General features: G+C 44.3%; 2 pseudogenes; both read right to left on the reverse strand.

Moving 5' to 3' along the window:
* Positions 1 to 541: 541 nt before the first annotated feature.
* Positions 542 to 1,735, reverse strand: LOC102822389 (annotated as a pseudogene).
* Positions 1,736 to 10,149: 8,414 nt separating this feature from the next.
* LOC102842673 lies at positions 10,150 to 10,582 on the reverse strand (annotated as a pseudogene).
* Positions 10,583 to 22,893: the final 12,311 nt, after the last annotated feature.

Raw genomic sequence — 22,893 nt, forward strand, 5'->3', positions numbered from 1 at the left:
AAAAAACCTTCTAGAATTTTGGTTGAGATTGTACCTATAAGGCAATTCATTTCTCCCTGCCCCCATGTTCTAAGAAACAAAACATTTTATCTAGACAAAAGGAACATTCAACTCATGAAACAGAACCACAACAAAAAACAAATTTCCTTGAGTGTATTCCACTAGAAAGGCAGGGCATTTTCCTACACCAAACCTTTTAATTTTCTCACTATGCCACAATCCGACAAATAACGTTAGAGTGGAAGGCCCAGGTCCACAGTGTGGACCACAAGTCACGCTTCCCTTTGCTCGCACAGCGGTGGAGTCATCCAAGAACAGAAACAGCATGGAAAGGTCAGGCCACAGTTTGGTCTTTTCGGGGTGAGAAGGGTTGGAGTTCCATCAGGGAAGACCCAGGATTGGAATGAAGCCACAGAGAACACCATGAGAAGGGGTGGAAGCCTAGGTTTCCTCAGGTGCCTTGTCTTCCTCAGGGGCAGCAGAGGGAACACTTACATCTGGTTTGAGGCCTGCAGTCCACCAGCAGTGCCCTTAGCGCCCATCACGCAGGGAAGAGTTCAGGAGGACTCTCTCCATGGCAGCACTTGGCTACAGGATCCCTCTAGGTATTCTCGTGGTGCATACTCTGGGATGAGGTTCTCCATTTAGCCAAGCACAATTCAAAGTGATCTTTGACTCCATGAAGAGGTTCTGGAATGCCACCGCTGCCTGATTGAGGAAGCGCTCCAGGAGAAGTTGCTTTTTGGGCTGCAAGCAGCAAGAGACACAGTATTCATATTCACTGCAACAGCTGTTGGACAAGTAGCCATTGCAGCAATAGTGCTTTGTGCTAGGGATGTTGACATTGCAGAAATTATTCACCAGCAAGTCCCCCCTGTCACAACGTATCCGAGTTCATCTATGATGAGGTGCTTCCCTTGAATGGAATTCCGACATTGGTTGCTTGCCTAACTGCTGTTGCCCAAGTTAAACTGCACTTGTTCAGGGAATTGGTTGATCATGACCTTGAACCTGGAGGAGATTCCGGTCTCTCACTGCCCTCTCCTCCTGTTAGGCCCCAGATGGCCCTATCCAGTAGGAGACCCCAAAAAGATTACCAGGACTCGAGTTCGATGCAACAGCAAGAGGCTTATTTGCCAACACGCTGGGGTCCACCTTCACTCACAAAAGCAGGAGACAAAGGTGACCCCCCTTTACAGTACAAGCCAGTTTTTATAAGGTTTTAGGGGCATAATTGTTGCAGTACCATAGATACAATTTCTGATTGGTTAACAATTGGCAAAGTATGAGATGTTACAGTTTAATTGGTCAGTACTGGTGGTCTTTGTTCTTAGGCTAGGGTAAAGGAAAACATCTGGTATTTGGCCTTGGGTCCTGTCTATTCTTTATCTAGTTCCCGCTGTTGCTAGGGGTGAAAGGATATTCTAAGGCAGCATGAGCTGATTTAGCACGTTCCTGGAACAGGAGGATGTGTTCAGGCTAATGTACAGAATGGAGATTGACCTTGTCTCTGGAGGGAACTAAAAACGGAGGCCTTGGCTATTTAAAATGCTTTTTTGAGCCTGACTAGAGTTTAGTCAAGCAGTCTCTAGGTAGGCAAAATCAAGTAAAATCAGTTAGGTCCTTACACTCCTGCTTGAAGGTATAACACAAGGAAGTAGATGAGCGAGTGTCGGAAGACCAGGGCAAGCACCCATCGGTTTCTCAGCAGGCGGCTCCACACCATGGCCGAAAGGGTTCACCGATGGCATGGCCGGCGGGTCCATTCCGTGAGGCGAACGCCAGCCCCACGGCCACAACCCACCTCAATTCATTTTTATAAATGAGAGCAACACCACTTTTAGTTGAAATAAGCTTCTGTTATTTCAGTACATTGGTCATTTTTTAAACTATGCTCAATGTTTAGAAGCTCATGATTTTCATCTTCTCTTTTTTATTTTTTAAAAACTTTTTATTGTGAATTCAGTGACAATTTACAGCCATGATCATCAGCTTTACATTTATCAAGTTATATACTTTGTTTCATCTCAATGATTATGATCCCTCCCTGCAACAGCGGTTATCCTACTTTCCCCCTGTGGCTCCCCATTTACATCTTATATTTCACAAATAAACAAAGAAAAAACATTTGATGTACACATGCAAAACAAAATTGCATAATCATTTAAATGTCCAAAGGTCCCATTCTGCAAGCCAGCCTCCTGCCTGCAGGCACACAGCCTTACTCTGTCCTTGAGCTTACAGCCCACAGCTGCTCTGTCTCTCCATGCCACCACCTCTGCTGTCACCACTTTTGTAGGTAGGGATCCTGAGATCATCTGTTTCTGAAATGAAAGAATAACTATTCCCCTCTTTTGCTTACACATTGTCTACAATTACTCATCATCTCTTCTTGTCCAGTTACCAGTATCCACTGAGCTTATTTTTATTCATAAGAACCCCATGTCTTAGATTGGGTTTTCTAGAGAAACAAAACCAGTGATGCTTACATATGTATATGTAACGAGAGGTTTATTTCAAGGAAATGGCTCATACAGTAGAGGTGGATATGGATAGAGTGGACAACAGCAGCCTTCACTGTCCCTTAGTTTACTAAGATGCTTTGACCAATGTGAACATATTCAGTGACAACATACATACAAATCTGCAAATGAAGTTTCTTTGGCAAAAGACAGCATCTGCTGAGGGTTGTAGAAGTACTGAGCTAAGTGGAACCCTACACAGACTCTATGGCAGGCAGCCTCTCAGGAACGGTGTGGACAGAGGGGCAGACACTGTAAAGGGGAGCATGGCCACCCTTTAGGATAAGCATTGGACTGTGAACCATATGGTCGGTGGTTTGAGCCCACCAGTTGCTCCATAGGAGAAAGATGAGGCTTTCTGCTCCTGCAAAGATTTACAGCCTTGGAAACACTATACAGTGTTTCTATGAATCAGAACTGACTCAACGGTATTTAACAAGAACAACTGCTATGTGACATTTGGCAAGTTTCCCAATCTCTCTGAGGCTAAGATTCCTAAACTGTAAAAAAAAAAAAAAAAAAAAAAGGTGTGCGTGTGTGTGTGCGTGTGTGCATGCGTAAGCTCAGCATCTACTCCATAGGGGCTATCAAGTGGATTGTAGGAGAGAGAGCATTTAGTGCTCAGTAGGTGGTAGTGACAGACACGAGGGTGGATGGATTGGGTCCCAAGTGATGGTTTTGATGCCCAACGTCCCCTGAATGATATAGACTCTACCTGCATTCAGCAAATTTAGCTTTGGCCCAAAAACTAATTTCACTGGAACACAGGGCTGACCGTAGCTCTAAGTTTCAATGTGTGAAGAGACTTCAGTTGTTGGTTCGTGGGTCTTCCTACTTATGGAGTTCCCAGTGACCCAACCTATTGAGCACTTTACTACTAGATGAGAGGCTGGTAGTTCAAATCCATCTAGAGATGCCTCAGAAGACAGCCTGGGGATCTACTTTTGAAAGGTTAGAGCCTTGAAAACCTACAGAGCACAGTCCTACTCTGCACACGTGGACTCACCGTGGGTAGGAATTGACTTGGCAGCAACCAATACCACCAGCACCATCAGAAACAACAATGTAGGTGTTGGGAATTCCAGTGTGGCTCAATCTATTCTTAACAGATAGGTCGGTGGTTCAAAGCCACCCAAAGGCACCTCAGAGGAATAGGTCTGGTGATCTACTTCCCTTAGGTTGCAGCCTTGAGGAACACTAAAAATGCTATGGAGCACAATTCTATTCAGACACACTTGAATCAGGATCAATTATTTGGCAACTGATGGATTACTTATACATTAGGTGACTCTGAAGCTTTCACTTGATTGTGGTCTGTGGCAGGCACCAGAGAGGGTCTGAAGCCCCAGAATTCCACTGTATTGGCAGAGAAACAAATACTAACCAGATTATTTCAAGGATGAAATAGGATCTAGAGTGACTTCAGTTAAAGCATCCATTTTTCTTTTTTTGAGCAAAGGCCTGCGTGGGAGGAGGGTTGGGACACGGTGGGGACGATAAACAGACAGAGCCTTGTTAGTGCCTTGAATTTTCACTTGTAGAATGATGAAGCTTTGGGACTCTTTCTCCTCCCAGGAGGATCTCACCTCTCCTCAACCGCAATACATGCATCAAATCTGACGTTAAATCTAAAACCCCATTTGTATTCTACTCTGCGCCTGGGAGGTTTTCATGGGCCCCAGGAACCATCCAGCAGAACATTCTGTGGACACAATAAGACTGGGAAAGTAGCCAGCCTCCCTCTCCTGTCCACCCCATCCTTCCCTCAGCTGAGCCCTGGCAGAAGGATGACAGCACATCAGTCTTTGTTGTTGTTGTTTAGTGCCACTGAGTGGGTTCCAACTCATAGCGATCTTGTATGGGGGTTCTGAGGTTTGAATCACAAGATTGGTAGTTGTAATTCACTAATTGCTCATAGGAAACCCTATACAGGGTTGCTATGAGTCGGAACCGACTCAACGGCACTTAACAACAACAAACAACACATCTTTACAGGAGCAGAAAGCCTCATCTTTCTCCCATGGAGCAGCTGGTGGACTCAAACTGCCTATCTTGTGGTTTACAGTCTAGAGCTTATGTGCTCCCACATTAGTCTTTACAAGCTGCTTTTTATTTGATCTTCTCTGTGTTGATTGTATGCAAGGAGCTCAGTCCCTAATAGGACGGCAAACCATAAGAACCCAGTGGCAGATCAATGACCACAAAGAACTGCAATGGAGAATTCCAATGACCAGAACCCTGTGAACAACTAGAATAAGTGCCCCACAGTCCAGCCCAGGTGTAATTCTGGCTGCTCCACGTGGGGAGATGCACAGGTTCCGGGCAACACACCGGTTGGTAAATCCCAAGAATAATCTTTAATCTTCTTTCACCAAGAATTCAACCACCGCTCCTTCAATTAAAATAATTATAATTGCCCTGAAGGCACTGGGTGTGTGAATCCTGTTTTCCTGTTTATTCAGCTGAAAGTGTCCCTGCAGAAAGGATGAGCAACTACTGTTCTCAGTCCCTTGAAAATCAGGATCCCTCCTTCATACGAAGGCTTTCCAGAGGGGCATAATCTATCTTCTTAATAGTGTGTTGGGGTTGAGGAAGTGCTTGGTCTCTGGATGCTATATTCACTGTGTGCTGCAAACAGTTAACGCATTTGCCTGCTGATCGAAAGCTTGGAGTTCATCCAGAGGCACCTTGGAAGAAAGATCTATAGATCTGTTTCCAAAAAATCAGCCATTGAAAACCTTATGTTGTTATTAAGTGCCATCAAGTCAGTTCTAACTCATAGAGTCCCTGTATAGGGTTTCCAAGGAGCAGCTGGTGAGCTTGAACTCTGACCTTGGAGTTCAAACGGCTTTGCATTCTGGCACATTAACCCACAGTGCTACACCAGGACTCCTTATGGGGCACAGTGTTTTTCTGACACAGATGAAGTCTCCTCCTCGAGTCAGAATCAACTCAATGACATCTGGTCATTGAGTGTTCTAGTTGGAATGTACCCCACACTGCTAAAGGTATCCTGAGGGATGTGAGGCACTGGTTTCGGAATAGAGCAAGATTGCGCTGTGGTTAGATATGAGGGGCAAACTTTCTGTTAAGAATGGGCGGAGTCAACAACAGAGGTAACAAGCTGTCTCCATAAGCTTGTCTTTTTTTGAGATATCTGAGGAAAACCATGCTGGAGATCAAGCAAACCCTTGAGGCCTTTCCCTAGTCTCAGTTCTGGGTGTTCTTGCCCCATACAAGGGCCTCCCCTTCATATGTGACTGTGTGTCTCTGGAGTCCCTAAGCAGGGCTCACTTATCCTCACCACCTTTCCCCAGTTCTGTCCAGGAACACTAGGAGTTTCCTTTTCCTGGGAATTCAGTGTTTACAACTGGGCCCCACTTTTTGGAACTTCTCAAGCAGGTTTACTTGGTTCTGCTTTCTTTGCTGGTGCCCAGGTCAGCGACGTGTGATTCCTGAGTCCCAAATGTGCCTCACAGTCACCTGGGGAGATACTTTTAAATGTCAACGCTCAGCTCCACTTCCAGAGATTCTGAAGGAACTACTCTGAGGTCAGTGACTGCAGGATAACTACTGGACTGTGAACCTCAAGGTCTGTAGTTCGAGCCCACCAGCCACTCTAAATCTTGCAAAGATTTAGAATCTTAGAAACTCTATACATGGTAGCTATGAGTTGGAACTGGCTCGTTGGCACTTAACAACAACAACACTATCTGAAGTCTGGGTACTGGTAATCTGAAAAGTTGTCCAGGTGATTCTAATGTACAGCCACCATTGAGACCCACTGAGGAGGCAGACCATTAATGAAACCTTGTCTTATAATGAAACATGAGGCAACTTTGCCCAGATGACATCATTTTTATTCTTTTGGGGGACTTTCAAACCCTACCTGGTATGGCCCTGTAAGGTAAGCACTGGACTGTTAACCACAAAGTCAGTGCTTCAAACCCATCAGACACTCCTCAGAAACCTTCTACAGGGTCACTATGAGTCGAAACCAACTCCACGACACTTAACAATGACAACAACAACCCCTACCAACCCTAATATTAATGCTATTGTTCATACCATTTGTTTAAGCCAAAAAACTGTTGAACTGAGTTCTGGAAGGAAAGCTACTGGCAAGCATTTCTTCTTTGGTGTGTTTGAAGCACACTGAATAACTCATGGAGAATGATAAGATTCCTGCCCCAACAGATTGGATCCTCTCACTTGTTCTCCTGACTCACTCCATGCCTCCTACCAAACCTTTTCTTCAACACTATAGACTAGAGACCGTGGTTCTCAAACATGGTCCCTTTCTTAGTTATCTACTGCTGTTCTCTCAGAAATACCACGAGTGGATGGCTTTAGCAAAAAAAAAAAAAAATTATTTTCCCAGAGTTTGTTGTTAGGTGCCATTGAATTGGTACCGACCCATAGCGACCTTATACACAGCAGAATGAAACACTGCCTGATCCTGGGCCAACCTCACTATTGTTGCCATGCTTGAGTCCATTGATGCTGCCACTTGGCCAATCCATCTCATTAGGGGTCTTCCTCTCTTTCTCTGACCTTAACAAACATGATATCCTTCTCCAGCGAATGGCCCCTCCTGACAATTTGTCCGAAGTATGAGAGACGAAGTTTGGCCATCTTGGCCTCCAAGGAGCACTCTGGCTGCATTTCTTCCAAAACAGATCTGTTGGTTCTTTTGGCAGACCATGGCACTTTCAATATTCTCCTCCAGCACCATAACTCAAATGCATCATTCTTCTATGGTCTTCTTTATTCACTGTCCAGCTTTCACATGCAGATGAGGTTATTGAAAATACCATGGCTTGGGTTAGGTGTACCTTAGTCCTCAAGCTGACATCTTTGCTCTTCAACACTTTAAAAAGGTCTTGTGCAGCAGATTTGCCTAATACGTTGTTTGACTTCTTGGTTGATCCAAGAATGAAGTCCTTGACAACATTACTCTTTTCTCCATTGATAAGAATGTTGTTTATTAGTCCAGTGGTGAGGATTTTTGTTTTCTTTATATTGAGATGTAATCCATACTGAAGGCTGTGCTCTTGGATCTTCATCAGTAAATGTTTTAAGTCTTCTTCACTTTCAGCAAGCAAGGTTCTATCTGTGTATTAATAAGTCTTCTTTCAATCCTGATGCCATGTTTTTCTTCATATAAACCAGCTTCTCGGATTATTTGCTCAGCATAGAGGTTGAATAAGTATGGTGAAAGAATACAATCTTGTCGCTCACTCTTCTTAATTTTAAACTATTCAGTGTTCCCTGTGTTCTGTTTGAACAACTGCCTCTTGGTCCATGTACAGATTCCTCACAAGCACAATTAGGTGTTCCAGAATACTCATACTTTGCAATGTTGTCCATAGTTTGTCATGATCCACACAATCGAAAGCCTTCCCAGAGTTTAAGATGCCAGAAATCCAAATCCAAATCCAGGGTGCTGGCTGTAGGGGAAGGTTTTCCATCTCTTTCAGCTCTGGAGGACAGTCTTGCTGTTGGGCAATCTTCTTGTGGCTTGACATCCCTCCCCCCCCCTTACTTGCTTGTTTAAGTTCTTTTACATTTCAAATTGACTCAAGATGCAGGCTACACCCAATCCTGCTCCATTAACATAAAGACAATCCATTCCCAAATGGGACTACAACCACATGCATTGAGGGTAGGATTAACAAAGTTTTGGGGTACAAATCAATCCATAACAGCCCCTGTCTGAATCACCCACACCAGAAGTAACAAATTAGCCATTTCTAGAAATTAATTAAGGAGCTCTGGTAGTGTAGTGTTTACAAATTGGGCTGCTAATCTGACAATCAGTAGTTGGAAACTACCAGCTGTTCCCTGGGAGAAAGATGAGGCTTTCTGCTCCTGTAAAGATTTACAGCCTCGGAAACTCTGCACAGGGTCGCTATGAGTCGGAACCGACTCCACAGCACATAACAACAAGAGGTTAATTGTGGGAATTTTTTAAAATTAATCTCCTTGGGTTTATAAACATGCATTGTTGGGTGGGGCCCACTGTACTAAGCCATCTCACCTGGAGAGTTCATGTTGGTTACAGCTCTGGGGACTGTCCTGTGGGCCTCTGAGACCTTGTAGAAAGTAGTTATTAGGCTAGTCTGAGGAGACTGTGTGTGAAGGGGTCCAGGTGGGTCAAACAGTCCGTGCATGGGACATCTATTCAGAAAGAGTATTTAATGCCAACACACCCAAGAACATTGGCTAAGGCTTTATCCAAGGCAAAAAGCAATGAGAGATTTGATCAAAAGGAATTATTCTGGTCCAGTTCCATGCTCATCTCATTGCTAGGTTGTGTGGGGCTTCAAAGAAAGAATGGCAGTCCAGAACTTCAGGGAATCGATTGTCTGGATAGGAAAACCAGAACTACAGATGAATATAGGAGAGCACAGATTTGAATGCTACCAGAGCTCTGAGAAGACATCCACCCATTCCCCATCAACACCTGTTCTCACCTGTGGCTCATAGTTCTTGTTTTGTAGTTATGACTTTGGTTCTGTTTTCCCTCTTTATTGAGACTACAGGGGTGCATTACAGTTTAGGAACATTAAATCAACAAACAAACATGACCTGAATTCTGCAGTAAGTAGTTTTACAGTGTAAGGGATACTATGTGCAAGGATTCCAAAGGAGAAGAGAACTGCATTACCCAGTGAACCTTCAAAGAAGTTTGGCTCCAACTCACTTTAGCTAGAAGTGCCAGTGTTATAATCATCAATGGTCTTCTCAGCAAAACAGAATCTAGATTTATCACACGTATTGTAGATGACTGCAGCTAGCCACTGACATGAAGTTCCTTCTGGACCTCTCTTTTCTTCCTTTAAAAATTGATTACATATTACAAGTCTACTGAAGAGTATAGAGAATATTGTTCAAATACACAGATCCCCTATTTTTCCATATTTGTGTTAGCTGCTGTTTGTTTTCTTTAAAGAAAAAAACAACAACACAAAACTGCAATATTACTAACCCTTCTTGAGCCATTTCCCTCCTTCTATTCCTCCTCTCCTAAAGTTGAAATTCATCTTTTAACTTTTTATTGTAAATTGGGTGAAGGTTTACAGAGTTGATTGTTTTCCATTCAACAATTCATACATTTACTCCCTTTCCTGTTTCCCTATCTCCTTCTTTCCTAACTGTTCTGAACTTTGCCCTTGGGTAAATGCTGCCCTTTTTATTTCTAATGGTTGATTAGTCTAAGGTTTCCCCACCTCCCTAGTGTTGTTGTTGTTCATAGCTACCTTATGCACAATAGAACAAAACATTGCCTGGTTCTGTGCCATCTTCAAATTTGTTACAATTGAGCCCATTGTTGCTGCCACTTGTTCATCCATCTTATTGGGAATCTTCCTCTTTTTCACTGACCCCCCATTTACCAAGCTTTCTATGTTATTGTTTCTCTTATAAACCTGTCTACTGTTTGGCTGAAAAATTGAGCCACGGGGGTGAGTTCATTTCCAAGCCTGAAGGGTGACTAAGGACCATAGTCTTGGGGATTCCACCAGTCTCTAACCTGCCTTGTCTTTTTTATTATTTTGGGTTTTATTCCACGTTTTTCTTATATTTTCTTTCTTTCTTTTTTTTAAGAGTTGGAGCCTTTACTGATCTACTTGAGCGGGATGAAGCGGGAGGAGCAGGTGGCTCCAATGCCAGGCCGGCCGTGCTTGACAAGCTTGTAGGTGATGGAGAACTCGCCCAGGTAGTGACTGATCATCTCAGGTTTGATCTCCACCTGGTTGAAGGTCTTGCCGTTGTGCACGCCCACCATGCTGCCATCATCTCCGGCATAATATCATGTTCCACACATGCGCTTTCCCCACCTCAGGCTTCTCCATGGGCGGTGCCTCCTTCTTGGCCTTTCGAAGCCGCGGAAGCAGCGAGTGCTGTTTTTGACACAGGCTGCGGTACAGTTGCCGTTGTCGCACACTGTACCCCTGCACCACCTGCTCATAAGACATGCCCACCAGCTGGTCGACGTCCACACCACGGTAGGTGAACTTGCGGAATGTCAGCTTCTTCTTTGGCTCCATTTCCGCCATCTCGTCGGTTCTTCTGAAAGGCTCTTTCACTATGTTGTTATTGTTGTTAAGTGCTGTCGAGTCGGTTCCGACCCATAGCGACAGGGTTTCCGAGGCTGTAAATCTTTACGGGAGCAGAAAGCCTCATCTGTCTCCGGCGGAGCATCTTGTAGTTTCGAACTGCGACCTTATGGTTCGCAGCCCGATTCATAACCACTACGCTACCAGAGCTCCTTTTCACTTGCTGTACAACCGTCTAATATGATTCCTTTAGAATCACTTGGTAGAAGCAGGGCACCATCTAGTTATTTTAGTCTCAGTGTCTTGAAGAATGATGCTCAACTGTGTATTGGACTAATTGTTTCTGTACCTCTTAGCTTTTATTCAGTCTTATTTCCTCTGGACAGGGAGAGATCCATAGTAGCATCTTTGGTGGCCATTCATGAGCTTTTAAGACCTGAGGCCCTACTCACCAAAGTAGAACATAGAATATTGTCTTTGTGGACTATGTTATGCCAACTGACCGTTGACTTCAGTGTTCCCAGAGACCATGGTCCTGAGTCTCATGTTCCTCGATCTGTCAAGGTGTTTGGTTATTTCTAAGGAATTTTCATAACTTTTCCCCCTGTGTGGCACTGTAGGGTAGCACTGGCCTGTGAATCACAAGGCTGGCAGTTCAAACCCACCAAGCTGCTCCTTGAAATCCCTGTACAGGGTTAATTTGAGTCAAAACCAACTTGATGGCTCTTAACTACAGTAACGGCATGCTCTACCTCATATACAAATGTCTTCTGTCAAACATATATGTATATATATATATTCATGTGTATACTCCAGCTCTCTCCTACACCCATTCAGCCTGCATGTCTATCACTGTTTCTACCTGTAGATCGTTATTATAGGATTGTGCATATGATAGCATTTACCTCTGTTGCCTTTACCTCTTGCACTCCTCCTTCACTATTGTTTTTGAGGTTCATTCGTGTTGAAAGATTGACTATATTCTCTCATTGTCATCTAGTTGATTCTGACTCATAGTTAACTCTGCAGACCAGAGCAGAACTGCTCTGTCTGGTATCCATGGCTATCAGCTTTGAAGAAGCGGACTGCCACATTTTCTTCTGCTAAGTGATTTGGGGGTTCAAACTGAGTGCTTTACCACTGGACCAGGGCTTTCATTGAATTTATTTATCCATTCCCCTTTTGATGGACATTAAAACAGCACTCAATTTTTCCCTACCATAAATAATGTTACAATATTATAAATGGGTTTATTTTTGTACCCCTGGGCACATATATTTCAGCCTCCTCCCAGATTCCCTTCTCCATTATTATTGTGGCCTTTTAGACCTGCTGACTTCCTGGACCATGTTCTGCTATGAGTTCACCCTTCCTTAGCACTGAACACATGGCTACTGATTTTCTTGGTTTTCAGTCAGTGTTTGAACTTGGCCTAGTTGCTAGGTCCCTTCTTGTATTTGGAGACCTAATTTCATACCCAAACTCTTCCTAGCTCAAGCCTGTTACCACCCTGCCCTACCCTGTGGTCCCTTGATAAGAAGTTTTGGTATGTTTTTGTGCCATGTGAGTGAAGTTCATGGTGAAGTCCTCATACAAGTGAAGTTCAAGGTGACGAGGAGAAATGGGGGAGTTTTCCTGGTGAGCGGAAACAGCAGGTACTCCACACATGGTAGAGTTCTGACAGTATTGGGGTGTAAGGGTGGAGCTAGGTGTTGGGTTGATAACATGGTGTGAGTTGAGGCAACTGTAACTTTGTCTCCACCAGATCATTTCTGTTCATCTTTTGGGAAGGAAAAAAGGTGAATGGGTGCAGACCCCCTTTATGAATGGCAGTACTGATGTCTAACAGTGATCCTGGTGAGCAGGCTGAGTTTGAGCTCCTAGGCTTTTATGGCCTGCTCTCTCATTTTTCTTTAGCCCATTGAGTGTTGAGGTTCCATCATTCACAGCCCACTGCTCCCTGCTCCTGCTTCCAAGCAAGAGGACAGGCAGCTGGTCCGAGGCTTCAGTTCATTGATTGCTAGGTAACTGGGAGCTGCTTCTCTAAGAACTCTGGGAGTGAGCATGAGAGGTGGTCCAGAGGTCTCCTCCAGAGTCTGATCCCAGTGTGTGGTTAGAGGAAGTGCTCATGTGTGTGTGGGTGTGGTGGGTGGAGTTCGAGGACCTCTTTAAGCTTGGCTGGCCTTTGTGATTTCAAGTGAGCCTCTGCTGGGAGAAATGGGTTTGGAGTTTCTGAAAAAAACACAAAAAACAAATTTGGGGCCAGAATTTGCTCTGGGCAGAACTTTAGTCTTTTGCCTTGATAGCCCATAAAACTTAGCAGCAAATTTGAACGTCCAGTTCTATTGCTTGGAGGGAAAAGCCTGGAAATAGTTATCAACATCTTCTCAGCTTGCTGGCTGACCCTTTCTTCCTCTCCCTCCTCCATCCCCGCCCTTGTTCTCACCACCACACTATTAGTAATCTCAAAGAAAAGCTGTTCCTGAGAGCAATAGTGGAGGGCAGGAGGCTGACTGGGCTGGCTCATTAGACCCATGCTGGCCAGGGGTGAACAGGCTGATGATGTGTCAGGGAGAATACAGCAAAGGGAAGCTGCCCTTGGTTTCATGCTTTGACATACTCTGAGAATGTGTGTTTGTGCGTGAGAATGTGTGTGCACTGGTGTATCTCTTCAATAGGTCTTGGAAGGCCAGTGTAGTCAGTTGCCTTCAGTTTCCAAACTTTGCCAGGTAGTCAGAGTTTAAGGGTTTGGCATGTCAGTAACTTTAAAGTACAGATTTCTGGCCTTAGAGTTTGGCGTAGGGAATGACTTTCATCTTCACATCTCTGATACCCATTTTGGGAGACCCTAGTGCCTGGAATAGATTCCTGGTGTGGTACTGTGGGTTAATGCGCCAGACTGCAAAGCCGTTTGATGGTTCAAGCTCACCAGTCACTCCTCGGAAACCCTATACAGGGTCGCTATAGGTCAGAACTCACTCGACGGCGCTTAACAACAACAGTGCCTGGAACACATTGTGCAATTAACAAACACTGGCTGGCTGAATGAGGAAAATGAATAAACAAAAAGTCTTGGTGAAGAGAGGAAAAGGAAATGAAACAGTTATTTGTTTATTAAGCATTTACTATGGGATCGCCTCCAAACAAACCTATGAGAAAATACTGCTTTTACTGATGAAATATGCTAAGCTCGGAAAGGTTAAGAAACTTGTGTAAGGTCCCACATCTAGAACCCTGTGTGTGTTGGGGGAGGGGAGAAGGAGGAGGAGGAAGAGACAAAGGGATGGAAGGAGGAAGGAAGTGTAAAGAGAGAGAGGGAGGAGGTGAGGGAATGAATAAACACAAGGAAAAGCTGATGGTATCATTAGTTATTATTATTCTTCTTATAACTTATTAAATCTGTGAACTTGAGGAAACTGATGGGAAGCTTGGGCTGTCGGAGACCTTCCAGCACATTTTCTATGAAAGCAGAATTTAGAGGAGGGGAAAGGAGAAACCTTTATGTACACCAGCAAGGACATCAGCAAAGTCCTTTACAGAAATATAAAAGTATACCAACCCCTCACCTCCCTTCTCTGAGATCCAGGAAACAGGGGTATAAAAAAAGAACAAAGTGAGGCCAACTGTTAAAAATTATTTAATAGAAAGTTCAATGTCAAAATGTAACAATAAACAAAAATACACATGTATAAATATGTATATATAATTAGACCTGTACACTTTCAGACCCTTTTCAAAATGGAACAGAATCATCATAACATCTTGGTGGTCAAACCAAAAATAAGATTCAAGCTATGTGGGCCCACTGGGGCTGTGGAAAGTAGGTTCTGCTGAAGCACTTGGATGGTTCAAATAGTTCAAATTATGAGAGATCTGAGGGCATTGCAAAATGTCCTCTCCTGGAGACCCAGAGAGGGAAGATACGCTGTCTTCCTTGATGAGAAACCCCATGACTCTGTACAAGGTGCCCTGACCTTTTCTTAGCACCTGTAGCCACTATTGCCTAAGACAGCTCTCCTGTCCGGGTTTGGAAAGTACTTAGATTTATGTTGTTTGAGGCTTTGCTTGCTTCGTTCCCAGATGAGAAGCTCTTGGGGATTGTGCCTTCCACCATCTTATTCTACGGACCAAGTGGCAGCACACAGTGTAGGTTGTCAGTCAGATGTACTCATTTACTTGAAAACAGTGGTGTCTAAGCTGGGGTATGCACACACATACCAGGAGGCTTCCAAGGTCTCCCTCAGGGGTGTAGAGAGAAAATACCAGAAATTCTGCTGACAATATTGTGTCTGATCCTTTAAACATTTCTATGTGGTGTACTTTATAAATAATGTACCTGACATTCAAGAGTTCACAAATATGTGCTTTAAATTAATAAATGATAAATAGACACCTATGAGGGTGCATCTCAGAGAGGCGGAGCCACCTAGACAGATGGGAGTCCACTGATGGACAGAATTCCTGCACAGACAGGCAGAACAATTCTGGGGTTGGTCTTCTGAGCTCACGCATGTACCTGGGGAAGCTGGTACAGGTGATGAGAAAAGCCAGACCCCAAGAGACTTCGCTGACCTGAGAGTTGGTACCTGGCAATCTGGCCACTGTATTTCCTTCCCCTGGTGAGGTGGCGGTGAGGGAGCAAGGGAGTAAGTGAAATCGAGGGCGGGGGTTCCACATGGATGGGGCTGGGGACTGCAAGGGGGAAACTTCATCTCTATTCAATGACCACACATGCCAGGGTTTGAATTCTAAAGTGGGTGTGAGTGAGGCCAAGTGCTCCGTCAGTTTTCAGCATCAGGGTGGCTAAAGGTCAAATGAGATTGGAAACACCCAGTCCTGTGGGAACCACAACCCTTAGAATAGACATTCCTCAGTGAGGAGCCAGAGCAATGTCTGTGAGAAGAGTGGGTGTAGACGCTAAAACATTCCTGAGTTCCTGGAGCCAGTGGCCCTGTGAGGTATGACAGGTGGACCCAGGAAGGAAAATGCCAGCATCTTGCAAAACACATCAGCCCCAATGAGCAGCGAGGGTCTTCTGGGGTCACGGAGCAAAGGACCAGAGCTACTCTGCTAGGAAACTGCCTTCTGTCCAAAAGTCCTCTGATCTCTAAAGGGATTTGTGTCACCTCTTTGAGCCTAATTATGTTCATAGGGAGAAAAAAAGAGAGAGAGAGAGAGAGAGACAAGGACATTATAAGCACCCAGTACTTTAACACTGAATAGGTTCTTTGGAAAACCTGAAAGGCATCACAGCTTGTCTCCGTAAAGGGACTCTGCTGGTCTCCAGGCTTTTCCTGATCTACACCCATGGAGTTCTGTGTTGGCCCCTGAGCCTGCACTCACCATGGGGTCCCCGAAGCAGTCTAGGGTTGATGGTAGTCTGCATTTGCATACATGCCATGTGTGCTTAAAAAAAAAAAAAATCCTCCTTCTTTGGCAGGCTCAGTCATTGTAAGTGACCTGCTCAGGGACGGCTGTCAGAGAGCAGCTAGCTGCCTTTGCGGAAGATGCTGGCACCACGCAGGAAACAAGAATACCCTCCGCTTCTTCCCATGGACTTAGCTAAGTGCTCCCTCATCTGTGGGGCGAGGCCAGCCTGTTCCCAAGAGGTATATTCTAGCCATGTTGCTTCTAAGGGTAGGTCAGGGTGACTCAGAAGTGGTCTCTTATAAGTCTTGAAACCAGGTACCACCCAGGTTCTAGCCCTTGGATTCAAACAGCTTGGGGTGGGGGGCTGGAGGAGACACCAGGACAAATCACCTCAACAAGCAATTTTACATTTCTTAGTGAGGAGAGAACTCCCAGTTCTGAGAATGACTATGTTGACCTGTCTGGGTTGCCAAAGCCATGGGTGGTGGAGGCAGAAGATCACCTATGCTCCTATGCTCCCTGAATCCACTGTGAAGTCCATTGGGCTCTCTCTCTCACTGGACAGGCTCCGACTCACTGTCCTATGCCCAATCCCTCGCTCCTCTCTCCTCCCTCCTCAGCTCCTAGCTCTGGCCTCTATTGCATGTGGGCGTGGGGCAGCTCACTCAGGCCATCTCTTCTTTGGGTCGAGCCCCATGTTAGCCTCTCAGCAGGAAAGACCCTTTGCAACACTCTCCCTCAGACCCCTTTTGCAACGGTCTCCCTCAGACCCTTATAAAACTCGGGTGTTTATGTCATTTCCTAAAACTAGGCTAGCCGCCGCTTGGAGATGCTCTCCCAGTACCTAGGACTTATACCTAAATAGGAACAAGCTGCCTCCCCCACTAACAGTGGGTACAGTAGGTTCAGAGTCTACAAAGACTGTGCAAAAAGGTTCAGCCTTGTATTGCTGGCTCTTCACTCAGCACCTGGAGTGTAAGCAGGTGTTCAATAAGTAATCTAATGAGTAATGGACTCCTCACCAATGGGGAGACAATGTCAAAAATGCTACACCTGTGCCAACCTGGACCCAGGGGCCTCAATGCTCCATAGTGACGTTGGAGCATCTCGTTAGTGTTGCTAAATGCCACAGTCAAGGCCACAAAGTGAGTGAGAGAATGTGAGAATGGCTCTGGATATCCATGGTGCCTGGCACATAGCCTGAGGAGTGTGTCCTTTATGCGCTTGGGTATAAGAAAGGATGCCAGCCATGATACCCTGAGTAGGGGCCCAGGTGAGTCAAATAGAGGCCAATAAATGCTAGTAGCAGGTACAAATGCTAGTAGAGGGATAAAGGGCCAGATCACCAGTGACCTTGAGCCTCTCATCGAAGTCTAAGCTCAAATGTTCAAAAGTTTCATCACCAGCGTTTCCTGTTTGTTGTTGTTATACCAATACTTTCCTGGAGTGCTTGGTTATGCATATGGTTAAAGCTAACTGACATAATGCAGGGAGGTTCAAGTCCACACAGAAGGAAGAAAAGGCCTGGATAATCAGCCACTGAAAACCGTGAGGCCCAGGGGGTCACCAATAGTATGAAATCAGTTTAATGCTTTCCTAGACATTACCTCTGAGATTACAGAAAGGCAAAATATTACTCTTTCTTGAAGTATTTTAATGATAAAGCAGTTATATTTTTGTTTTGCATGCATCTTTGAAAATGTGTATGTGAGTGCTAAGGAAATGAATTCAAATGTAGAGTACTAATAAGACAGATGTCTGGTTCTACTCCAGGAAAACAGATAGGCATTTTTATGAATTTGCATCTTGCTTTGAATGAAAAAGCTGGCCTGAAAGTTTCTATTATGAAACTTCTGTTGCTTACTTGCCTGTCAAGAGAAAACAGTCTCTGAAGGCCTAGACAGAAATGCCAGAAAGTCAAGGGTTGTTCTATCACTTCTGGGTCCAGGCCAACCTAGGCACAGCATTCTAGACCTATTTTTAACCCTAGGGATCCAAAGGCAATTCCGACTGAGTTTATGGTGTTCTTTTTACTCCCTCCAAGTCTTACTTAACCAAGTTCAAAGCCTTGGCCTAAAAACAACTCTTGGGGAGGGGAAACAGAGAATTCAAGGCAGAGAGGGCAGGCTGTCTCATATGAGGCCTATGCTTATGGGTGAACTTTGCTCAATTTAGCAACTTCTCTGGCTTACAAAAGACAAGAATTAATTTCTACATCATCTTGAAGGAATTTGGCAGTTTCCAGATTAGAAAGTGGCAGGATCTTGAAGGGTTTTCATAGGAAAATTGGACAGCCCCTTTAAACAAGCAAATTCCGATTTCTTCAAGCTAAGTATGTGAGGGTGGGAGTGAAAGCCCCTTTGGGCAGCACCTTTAAAGGTTGCTATGGAGACATGAGTCATCTTTAAAAGGATGCATCTTAATAAGCAAAGAGAAGATATCTAGGGAGTTCTTGGGATCTTCTGACCTTGGAATAATTCATTTAAAACACCATCCAAGTCACTTCATGAGTTCCAAAACCACTTAAAGTCTTGAAAGAGATTCACATCTAGTTTTAGTGCTTAAACTAACGTGAGAAGAGTTCAATACAAGTCCATGGTCCAGGCATTATCTTTCCTCCAGTGTTGGAGATCAGATTCTACCCAACCTTTCAGCACAAGATGCAGCCTAGGAAACCAGAAGAGAAATCACAGCTCCCCCAAAGCCCACCCTAGCTTCATTTGGTGTCTAGCTGCATTAATGCCAAGTTCTTTTCCCAAATGCTGGAAGAATTTCAAGGGCAGAGTCATGCCTAAATCCCCAAAGCCTCTTCCATGTGGGCACTAAACCTGTCCTGCTAGCCAGTGGTTTTTCCTGGTTGACATGTAGCTCATCAGATGTAAGCTAGCCTAGTAGAACACTCCCCAAGATGAAGCCAAGCTGGGATGAGCCAAAGAGAGATTCCAGAAGGTAGACACCCCCAAAGGGATGTTTTCACAGTGTTGGAATAAAGGACATAGTACTAATAACATGTTTTGGAAAATATTTGAATGATGTCTTTCCTTCTTTCAATATGAGCATTTAGGTCAGATAGATGCATTCTACATTTAAGATATATTTTGTAGAGAATGGGGCTAATATATTCACTTGACAGAATTATTGGGAGGATTATACAAGGCGAATATAAAATGCCTAGCACAGTATCTGGCACAAAGTGAGTAAATGGCTAATATTAGTTCCTTTTTCTGTTTCCTCTGCTGTTCCTCAGATTAGAATAGATCCTAGATAAGGTACATAAGTTCCTGAAAATGAATCAGAAGGTTTGTGACAAAATAAAATTGTGACAAGCCCCATTTTACACCATAGCTTTTGACCTTTTCTAGAAACATTTAAAAAAGGGGGGCACTTGAAGTCAAGGATGCCCCGCCACCAACACACACACTTGGTAAATCATGTCTATTCCTTGGCAAAAGGCAATTCATAGGCTGCATTCATGAAATTCTCAAGGGTGTATTACAGGGACATTTGTAGTTCGAAAGGTGATTGTCTTGTAACTTCATCTAGGCATACTGGGGGCGGGGGAGGGCGAGGGGGTGGGGGCAGGTGTGTGTATGTGTATCCGGTAATCCACTTGTGAAGTCTTGAAGCCAAAGTTACTATTTCAAATAACCTTTCCTCATGTTCTCAAATAGTCCCTCTTCCTAGCCCTACTTTATTTTAAAAATTTTAAGCAACTTAACAAAAAGTCTAATTTCTGAGAGATACAAAGAACTAAAGCTTTAAGAATGCCTTTCAAAGAGAAAATCATGGAAGGTAAATTTGACATAAAATTATAAAGTACAATTGGATGCCTTGTTTTTTCCCCTCTGGAGGCAGGGCAAAGACACAACAACCAATTGTTGTGTCTTTTAAATAAAGAACACATCAGAGTCCTGAGTCCAAGATTCAGAGTCAACATTTTCCTGGATTAAGACATTGATCATTTTCCTTCCTACAAAACCAACTTAATCAACCAAGTTCCTTTCCTAAAAGAAGTGGAAATGGCAGGACCTTTAAAATTCGAGTCTTATCTAAGCGGGATTTCTGGGATCAACATGCCCGCCTGCAGACAGGCTACTGAGGTAAAATTCGCAGGACCTGGCTCATGGGAGAATTAGTCCCTAAGGAACAACAACAAAAAAAGTGACTATGAGGTTGGGAGGAGGACAAAGTTATAATGCAAAGTGAGGATGGCATCCTATGGAGTACTTTCAACCCTGGGCATGCTCATGGCTCATGGGTGCTATGAGGTGGCACTTGTGGCTGGCTCTGCCATGACAGCCATTGTGTGTCTTGCTAAGCCCCTGAGTTGAAGGCGCTTACATCGGGGCCTAAAGAATGGAGGCTTCTCCTCAGTCAGGTCTTTTCTGATTCGAGTCACCAGAACCCAATTTCAGACATGGGCAGTTCAGAAGGGGAGAAATCTATTTCCCAGCAGGCTGTTGGGTGGCTGCTGCTTCTGAGGCTGACCTAGTTTTCTTGTCTGTGGACTTTGTAGCTCCTTTGTTCTTAAATAGACCATAACATCACTCTGTGCTCTCTGCTCAAGCTTGAGGCCAGGAGGCAACACTGAGGTAAAAGCCTTTTTTAAGGGTGACTGCCAGTAACAAACACACATTCAATTATGAGAGCAGTACTCTACGATCTTGAATCTCCTCCAATGAAAGAAAAGCTTCATGTACACTGCTGAACTTTTACAACTCTACAACTCAGACAACACAGGCATGTGTAATACAGCTGTAAATCTTGCTGACAGTCCTGCCCCACCCACTGGCCACCGGGCAGCTGGACTTTGCATCTGGCACACAACCATCCTATCAACTCTGCTGAATTCTTCTCAGCCCATTTCTTAGCCTTTGTCTCCATCCACCTGGCCAATGCCCTTCCTTCCTCCCTCCTTCTGTTTCACCCAGACATACAGAAATAGCGGCCACCAGAATGCATCAGCATGTACACTGGATGATTCTTTTCACTGTAGCTGAGACAATCTGCTAATGTTCGGTTACACAGAACGAACAAAAAGGCCAAATGTTTTAGCTTGAGAGCCTCTTAGAAGGCATTGAAAAATAAATAAATCAAGTACAAACACAAGTCACTTGACAATTTTATGAATAACACCAAATGGAAAACAGACAGGTTTTGAGTGTGGCTAACAATTAACTTTTTTTGCGCCAACCGATCTAGGTGTAGATGCACCATGTGCGTCTGAGGATCAAATCACTCTTGCATATCAAGGATGTCTCTAGTGCTCAACATGGGAGACAAAACGCCAGGTGAAAACCCTTGGTTAATGAGAACAACCCTTGTGGTTTTATGATCACGCAAACACCGGGTTCCCTAGAAACACCTGGTTCTGTGTATGTGTGTGACATGTCAAAATGATATGAGCATGTTTCATCTTTGGGTAGAAGAGGCTGGTAATTATTGTGGGAAGACTTGGTTGAAATGCTAATGGAGCCAAATGGAAGATGTTTAGCATTTGCTTCATCCTAGCGTGGTAGAAACAAGAAATCCCAAGCAAAAGCCCATCCACATAACAGTGAACAAAGTCTCTAGTGAACATGTCTGAGGTGGGGCTTAGCAGCTCCTTTAGAGCCGAGAAGACCTATTTTAGTCACTTGGCCAAAAATCATGTGTAGGGAGGGAACTTAAAAGCCTAGGCTACTCGGCTCTCCCTGCATTTTTCTGCTTGAAACAGGATAAAAAAGCCTTAAATTTTGGCTGAGTCTCTATTTATGTAACAACCACAGCTGCTCCCCAAAATAGCTGCTGCCTGGCTGAGAGAATTAAGGGCTTTTGTTGCTAACATTTGAGCCCATTTTCTATAGCACTAGACTGAATTTCTTGCCCCACACTTTGGCTGCCCTGCATCTCAAAGGAGATAAGGAATCTCGTTAGCATATCAATGATACCATCAGTTATGTGGCTGGATGCAAGAGTCCCAGCTCATCCTCTCAGCAATAAGGACTCTTTTATATCATAGCCTGTGCTCTCTTGACTACCCAGAATGTCTTAACTACCTACCCTTGGAGGGTGGTCTTGTGGCTGACCCTGGAGGCCCTTTGAATTCACAATCCAAAATGAGAGAAACATACAGTACTCCTACTGTGGTTTTGTTTTGTCTTTTTTCCCCCAACAAACCCCAATGGACTGCTGGTATGGAATTTCACAGGGTGCCCCTCTCCCCAGAAAGTAACAAAGAGAACCCTCCTCAAAGCTATCAAACTCATTAAAAAAATACAAAAGTTATATTTTCCCCTTTGATTACTATTTACTTGTGACAATATTTGTTAAAAATATTACTTCTGTCTTTGAGAAGAGCTCATCTTCTTCATAGAATATGGAAAAATAAACTCTACAGAAGATACAGTTAATATTCCCCACCATGGCTCAGGGGCTTGTGACCTTCGCCTCTCCAAATGCCACCACCTGTGTCAATGTGCTGCGTTTTCCGGGAGGCAAACACTTCTCACTGGTACTATCCAGTGCTGGCAGTAAGAGGAAAAACCTAGTGACAAGGCTCACGTAGCATTGTGAAAAGAAGAAATAAGGAAATAGGATGGTTTATTTGCCAACAAAAGGAAAAGTAATGGGGTGGTCTCAGGCCCTTGTCAAAAGTTGTGGGATTTTCCCTCATCTCTGCTGACAACTTGTTGTTGTTGGTAAGTGCTGTCGAGTCGGTTCAGACTCATAGCGACCCTGTGGGTGTCTGAATTGCAGACCTTGCGGTTAGCAGTCCAGTGCTTATCCTGCAGCACCACACCAGGACCACTTACAGCCCTGCTAATGCTTAATGGGTAATTAATGGAAGGGTAGGGAGCCATGAGGGCTGGTATCAGTGTTGTTGCAAAAGGTGGGCTCCACTTCTGTACCCAGGATCATCTTAGAACACTGATCTGGATGAATGGTAGAAGACAAGGATA

The sequence above is a fragment of the Chrysochloris asiatica genome, unplaced genomic scaffold (genome assembly GCF_000296735.1).
Source record: "Chrysochloris asiatica unplaced genomic scaffold, ChrAsi1.0 scaffold00203, whole genome shotgun sequence".
In the NCBI taxonomy this organism is placed as follows: Eukaryota; Metazoa; Chordata; class Mammalia; order Afrosoricida; family Chrysochloridae; genus Chrysochloris; species Chrysochloris asiatica.